We start from the raw sequence: 7,333 nt of genomic DNA, 5'->3' as shown, positions 1-7,333 counted from the left end.
TGTTTTATTTCAGAAGCTGTTGATTCATTGCTTTCAGCTGTGTGATTTCCTATTTGTTCTGTGTTAGTGTCCTCTGCACTTGTTACGGGTGCGCTTGGGTTCTGAGGTTGCATTTTGTTCCTTCCCGTCATTTTGTGTAGCACTGTTCTGCCCTTTGTTGTAGATCTTTGCTGTAGTTACAACCTTCATACATACTGAAGTTCAGGTGGAGCTCTACAGAGTTTGGACTTATCCAGCTGCGTCTTGCTGAGGTCTGGCTGCTGTTTTCAGGTCCTTCCCGCTGCATACCTGGGCTAGGACTGGGGCTGGGGTTCCCGGAACTCGGCAGAATTTCCTACTTGGCAGCAGGGGTGGGGGAGGTACTGCTGAGTGGTGGGGGGCGGGCCAAGGGGTTGGGAGAGGGTCCGGCCCATGCTGCGCCTGGGCTGGGACTGGTCTCGCAGGCGCAGGGTAGCAGGAAGCTCTCCACACACTCACCGGACCTGGGCTAGGTCTGGGTCTGAAAACGTTTAAGATTTCTTTGGAAATAAGAAAAGACATTTAAACTGAAGAAAAAATCTCACAACAGTGGACATTATATCAGTGCAGGTATTTATATTCTGATTTTTTAAATAAATATTTCCTCTGTGTTAATCATCATAAAACAGTGATTTTATGATTATTTTTTGGGGGGGAAGTGGTGAGGGGTGAGTACCAGGATTGAACTCAGGATGCTGTCTTCCTCATAAAACCCTGGAGTTGTTAATGCCACTGTATTGGTGTTCCAAAGAGATTAATTAATTTTCTTCACCGCTAGAAGAGCCAGCAGTTGAATCCAGGCCTTACTTACTCCAGAGCCCATAATTTTTGCTAAATTATAAAACTCAGTATTTATTCATAACCACAGGACAGGATTTGTGCTGGATTTTATACCTATATCATATTGAATTCTCACAGCAACTCTGAGTCAGGCATTAAGTGCCTCCCCACTTAATGCCTTGGGTGACCTCGACTGAGTAACTAGAGTGCTTCTAGATTTGACCTTCCTCCATTAGTCACTAACCACTGGCTGACTAATCAAGATACTATAGTTAATTGTGCCACCAGCTAGTGTTTTTCCATTATGTCTGCTAGAATTTTTCAGAGTTTTTGGAGACATTTTCTCAGAGTTCATAAATATTTATATCCTGGGTTGTTTTTCAGGAACTTGAGGTGGTAGATTTCTTAAAGCTCTAATCGTGTTATAAAATTGAAACCAGATTTATTTAACAATATTCTTACAGGTCTACTGAAGTCATAGAAAAACATCCATCTCTCAGTCTTTTGAGATAAAATGATGTGGTTCCTGTGGTTCTCACCAGTTCCTCCTCCCTCTGCAGGGTCACTGACACTATCCTGGCAATGGCTCACCCATCCTCCGAGCTCCTTCAGAAGTACCACATCATCGACCAGTTTCTCAGGTAGAGGTGTTGCTCACACTGTGGGGAGCAAACTGTTTTCCGTTTTAAGTGTGTCTTCTGGTATGACTAATTGTTCTTTTTCCTTTAAGTCATGGCATAAAAACAATCATCAACCTGCAGCGACCTGGAGAACATGCTAGCTGTGGAAACTCTCTGGAACAAGAAAGTGGCTTGTTCAGGAAATGTACCTTCCTGAAGCATTCATGGAGGCTGGCAGTAAGTTCTCTCCCACTCAGCCTCTTTGGAAATTATCAAGAGCAATGCTCAAAGACTTTTGTCTTCTAAACTGTCAAGTTAAAAAGATGATAAAAATACATATCAACTGCATAGTAGCAAGGCTTACAGGAAATAAAGAAAAAATGACTTTGACCTTAAATACTGCCAGCATTCTTCCTTGGTATGGTGTTGCAATTCTCTTTTTCCTGTGCGAAGACCATTGGGAATAAGCCTGCCATCTCTTCCATTTGCTTGACCCCTACAGTGTATCTGCATTGTTAGCTCATTTCACTCTTACAGCAGTTGTATAACACATCTGTTTTTTTTGTGTTTGACACATGAAACACAAAATTATGGTATGCCCATGATCACACAGCTTCAAAGTGGCAGCCAGGGCTGGAAGGTGGATGCTCTTGTGCTTTGGCTGCAGCCGGTGCCATCTCCCGTGGGACCCTGGGAATTCATCTTGTGACAGTCCTAGAGGCTTCTCAGTCACAGGAGCTTGGGGATGGAATCCATTTGGTACATGTTCTTCATATCAAGCTGAACAAGATAAACGTGCAATTTTAGAACTTAAAAAGGTTGTATCTAGCTTTTTTCCCCCTAGGTAGAAAATCTATATCCTTTTTTTAGCAGTACAGCCTTCATTTAGATGTGTTTCCATGTGTGAACAAGAGTATTAACTTGTGGGGCATGGGCATGGTAGCACATGCCTGTAATTCGAGCACTGGGAGACTGAACCAGGAGATCAGCAGTTTGAGACTCTAGCCAATTAGTGAGATCTTGTCTCCAAAAATGAAGTGTGTCCTTTATCACCATCTCTGAGTTACTTTAATGAGGTTCATTGGGTTTATTAACTTGTAATTCTGCTTTTTCATAATTATTCCTTGCTGAATTTCAGCAGGAAATGTTTTAATATAGGATGTGTTTTGTGAAAAATGGCCATTAAACATATTAGAAATGTAAAAAGCCTATTATTTTAGGGCTGTACGTGAAATCTGTATGCCTTATGTCTTTATACTTTTTATGAATTTCTCATTTCTGCAGATGTCTTTGCAAATGTTTATTTCTGTATATTAACTTTATTTTTCCATTTTATTTTTTATTGCCCAGTTTATTTCTATAATTTTGGCTGGAAGGAATATGGTGTAGCATCTGTCACTGCAATCTTAGATATGGTGAGAGTAATGACATTTGCCTTACAAGAAGGAAAAGTAGCCATCTGCTGTCATGCAGACCTTGGCCAAACTGGTAAATCTGAGGAAGTAGGCATATTTAACTATAAGAAATAGTAAAATTTTGTCATTCTAAAGAGAAGCACTTGGAGTCAAATGAAAGTCGTAAATAAAAGAACATATACTGATATTAACGGCAGTATTTTTCAATAACTTAGGCCTAAAAAATGAATCATATTTAAACGGATTTTAATACTACTGAAGTGACCATTGTGGTGTTTTTTCTTTTTCTTTTTAAATGTATTTAGTATAGGGTCTCACTATGCATTTCTAACTCATAGTGATCCTACTCTTTTCAGCCTCCCGAGCACTGGAATTACAGGCGTGCGCAACTAATCCCAGCCTTGGGACAGCTCAGCATGCCCAGCTGGCACAGTGGGGCATTGAACCTGGGTTCTTGCACTTGCCTAAGCATGCACTTAGTCTGCTGAGGTATCTCACAATCCCTATTTTCTTTTTTAGAAAAAAGTTACTTCATTTATTACATAATATATTTTGGAAGGTAATGTTTAACCGAAATGACAATGAAGAGAATAAGCATTATTTTCTCCTTTTATGTTTAAACATTTTACATTTGCTATGTTTTTTAATCTTCAGCAATAGTGTGAGTAGAAGAAACTTCATTTCATGGAAAATAGCTTGCTGCATTACAACTGCCAGGGTCAGGTTTACCTCTGTGGCTGTGCAACTCCACAGCACGTGTGCTCTCTACTTTTGGAAGTATAAGGATTATGACTGTGGACGAAAGGTTCTATGTGCACATAATTCCATATAAAAGGAAGTGAGTTTACTTAAAAGTTGACTAAATATCATTACACTGTTTATCTGAGAGCAAAGATAAGGCCAACAGGTTGGTGTCTTCACTATCCTTTCATTCAGTATGACCAGATGAGTAGTGTGCTCGCTCCATCCACTGTATACCAGTGTGCCTGCCAGGGACTTCCCACCTGCCATGGAGCATCCCAGGGAGGAATATTGCTCTCTTGGAGAGTGTGTGTGGTGATTCTCCAGATACTGCAGGAAAGATCCTCTGTGCGCCGGTGGAAAAGATAGGTTGTCCCCTAGCACACACTGGAGAACATGCAGTTTTCAGAGGTTCTGGTTTTCATGTGTAACAAAATGTTCAGAGCTTCTGAATCACTTGCCTTTTACTTAATGTGTGTTGACCTACTAGATCATATGCTAAGTTCACTGTGTCATGCTCCCCTATTCCACACATCCTCACCTGTCACTTCTGTGCAAGTCCATCTCCAGGGCACAGAGCTGACTCAGTCATGGTGAGGGACTGCCACCCAGAGGTACAAATAGAATACCGAGTGTAATAATAAACACCCGTACAAAAGGTTGCAAGGTATTACAATTGTCTTTTATGTGTTTATATTAAATATGTTTGTATAGTTTCTTAGCAGGTATTCAGATTTTATGCAGTTCAAGAATGATAAAATCGTAACCTTTTATCTGTGTTTCCTTCCTCTGTGTTTATGTGTTCTAAGAGCATATTATTTAGTGTTTGCAACAAGAATGACTGTTGATCAAGAAATTTATATTTATGTGGGAAAAACAACCCAATTCCCTATGAACCATGGGGCAGCAGCTCTGTGTTTGGGAATTCACTAGGTTTCTGACTCCTCTCCGCAATATCTTCTCTTGTTGGGACCCAAAATCACGTGCTGTCACCTTAGCCCAATACTTAATTCGCCAGCATCATCTACTTCATAGTTATGAGGCATGAATTCTAAAATATGTGCCAAATATCACTCACCTACTTTGCAGATTGCAACTGCACTTGTCTGCGAATAGGCCATTAGTGGTAAAGGATGGATTAGAAGGGTCTGGACTCTCTGCTGAAATCGAAAAGACTGTCTGAGATGATCACAATAGGCCTGGATAAAGAGTTACTGAGGTACCACAGTGATGTAGCTGACCCATTTAATTCTACTGCAGTGGCAACAGCATTTGAGAATCAAAACATGATTCTTTCCAACAGTCAAGTTTGACCCTCTTTGGATGAAGCAGAGTGTTGAGTGCCTTCAGTGCCTGACTTGTTTAAAGAGGTGGCTCAGCTACAGTGACTCAGACTTGAAGAGAGCAGATGCTCACCTTGAACAAGGGGAGACTCCATGGACAATATCTACCCAGGACTTACTGGGCCACAGTGTCCAGCAGCAGAAGCCCAGCAGCCACTGTTTCATCTCACTGTCTCAGCACTGGATCTCAGTAAGGAAGCGTTGATTCACAGTATGTTTTCTTTCTGGAACCAGTCTAAGTATGGTGACTTGGAAGTACACAAAGGTGAATCATCCTTTTATCAAAAGAGGGACATGGCAAAGGAAATACAGTGGAGTCGAACCTTCTCTGTGGGTGTTTTAGGTTTCACACATCCCTGGGGAACCCGTAACACCCACCTTCACAGATGTCTCTAAGAACTCAGTTCCCTCTCACTAGCAAGTGGCCCACTTTCAATATGAACCTCATGGTGTGTAGAACCCAGACTCTGTCAACGAAGAGGGCCGGACTTACTGCAGCCCTCTGGACTGTGGTTCCAGTCAAAGGTACAGGTGTCTTTGTCTAGGACAGCAAAGATCTGTCTGGAGCAGTGCCATGCACCGATTTGTAGTCTGAACTAAGTATAGAAGCAAGGAGAATTCTGGTAGCCAAAGCCCTGGCAAACTCGAATGAGTTTGTAGAAAAGGAGGAAGTGAAAAAGAAGGTAAAAATGTGGCAGGTATTTTAATTTGTATTTATTATATCTAAGCAGGAAATAGTTATGTCAGAGCAAAAATACATGTTTTCAAACTTGTTTGTTATAGAAATGTAAAGATGTGTTTATATTTTACTTTTAAAGTTAACGTGTCTCATCTGTAATGTGAATTTGATGTTACAGAAAGAAATGATACAGCATGGTTGTGTTGTTTCACTTTAATCTTCATGTGAAGGAAAGCACATGGCCCTATCCTTGGTCTGAACAAGGCATTGATGTTGGTAACTTTTTTTCTTGCTAGATAAGTTTGTGGGTGCAACCAGCTCATAGAAGATGGCATCACAGAGGAGCCTGAACCATATCTAGCCCAGTGCCTGGCACAGGGAACCACACTGAGAAGCCCTGAATTAGAAACATAAAATGATTTCTTGGAGCTCCTTGGTATTATTGTTGAGTAAGCTCTTTCCTCTTAGGCTCCTCTCCCTTAGACTTGCTGGTCTTAGTCCAGTAGGACTGCCATCAGGGCTCGGGGAACCAAATGAGAAAGCCCACAGGCTGCCATGGTGATGTTAGTTTTCTTGAGAAGAGGGCTTTGAGGTCCATTTTGAGGCTTTTACTTAACATATGAAAACAAGCCTTTAATTGAGAAACTCTTTTTTCCTTCGTTCCTGATTTTATATTTGATCTTTCACTTTTAAAAAAAATCAGTTCTTCCAAAAACTAAAATGAACATTCTTTGAATAATATGGTATCACCTATACCTATGTTGGGCACTTTCACATGCATTACTTCATGTGATTTTCACACTAGTCCTGGGAGGCAGAAGATACCATCCACTTATAGATTCCTTGTTGACCTTATAAGTTCAGCATTATAAAGGAGACTAAGCAACACAGAGACCAAATGACTTGCTAAAGATCACAGGGCTTGTGGATTGCAGAGCCAGGACACATACTGTTTTTCTTTCCATTGTCCTCTTAGCTCACTGGAATGTTTCAGGAAGCATTGTAGCTAATCATTTACACAAAGGGATTCTTTCAGTCTTTTGAGTTGTCTCCTTAGCACATAAAGTTGGATGCAGAGAGACCCTGTTATATACATGACCTGAGAGAATGGGAAGGAATGCAAACAACTGGGAAGTATTGACTTGTTTATAAGACCATGCAGAGAAACTCAGTGCAGAAGAGCAGGAGGTCCTTGGCACAGCAGAGAGAGAGAGTGCGGCTTCTTGGGCAGAATGCCTTCTCTGCCATTCTCTACCTTTGGGATCCCAGGCACGTTATTTCCTCTCTCTCACTTTCATCCTTGAGGAACTTCCCTGCAGAGTGGTAAAAGCTAAGACATAAGTCATGTATTATATTTTTGGTTTTATTGTAAGCATGCTGCAAATGCTGAGTGGGTGAATGAATGAATGGAAGGACTCAGTCAGTGTATTTGAGCTGTGTGGAACACTTTAGTGTCCCTGACAAAGCCCTGTGGGCAGTCTCTGCAGAGGCCTCACTGTTAGGGAACTCTGTGGAAAGCTTATCAGCATGGTGTCTGTGGGAGGGGCCCACAAAATATAGTTCAGAGTCTGTGACTAGTCTCAGGGTTCTCTGAGGTTTTAGCAGTTACTGTAGCATAACTTTCAGAATCTGTGCCAGGTCTCTGGGGAGTTTTCTCAGTGTTGACTAGGAGGTCTTTAAAGGCAGTGCGATATGTATGGGGAGTGGAAGGTTTTTGTGTCAACCAAGAAGTTTATG

The 7,333-nt window shown here is 41.3% G+C and overlaps 1 pseudogene; it reads left to right on the top strand.

Annotated features, from left to right (window-relative positions):
- The window catches only part of LOC105741361, a 26,217-nt pseudogene extending 20,608 nt beyond the window's left edge, over window positions 1–5,609 (top strand).
- The last annotated feature ends 1,724 nt before the right edge of the window (window positions 5,610–7,333 follow it).

This window comes from Octodon degus, unplaced genomic scaffold, assembly GCF_000260255.1.
Source record: "Octodon degus isolate 3935 unplaced genomic scaffold, OctDeg1.0 scaffold00646, whole genome shotgun sequence".
NCBI classification, from domain to species: domain Eukaryota; kingdom Metazoa; phylum Chordata; class Mammalia; order Rodentia; family Octodontidae; genus Octodon; species Octodon degus.
Note: the sequence above shows the minus strand (reverse complement) of the source record. Positions and strands in the feature narration are given on the sequence as shown.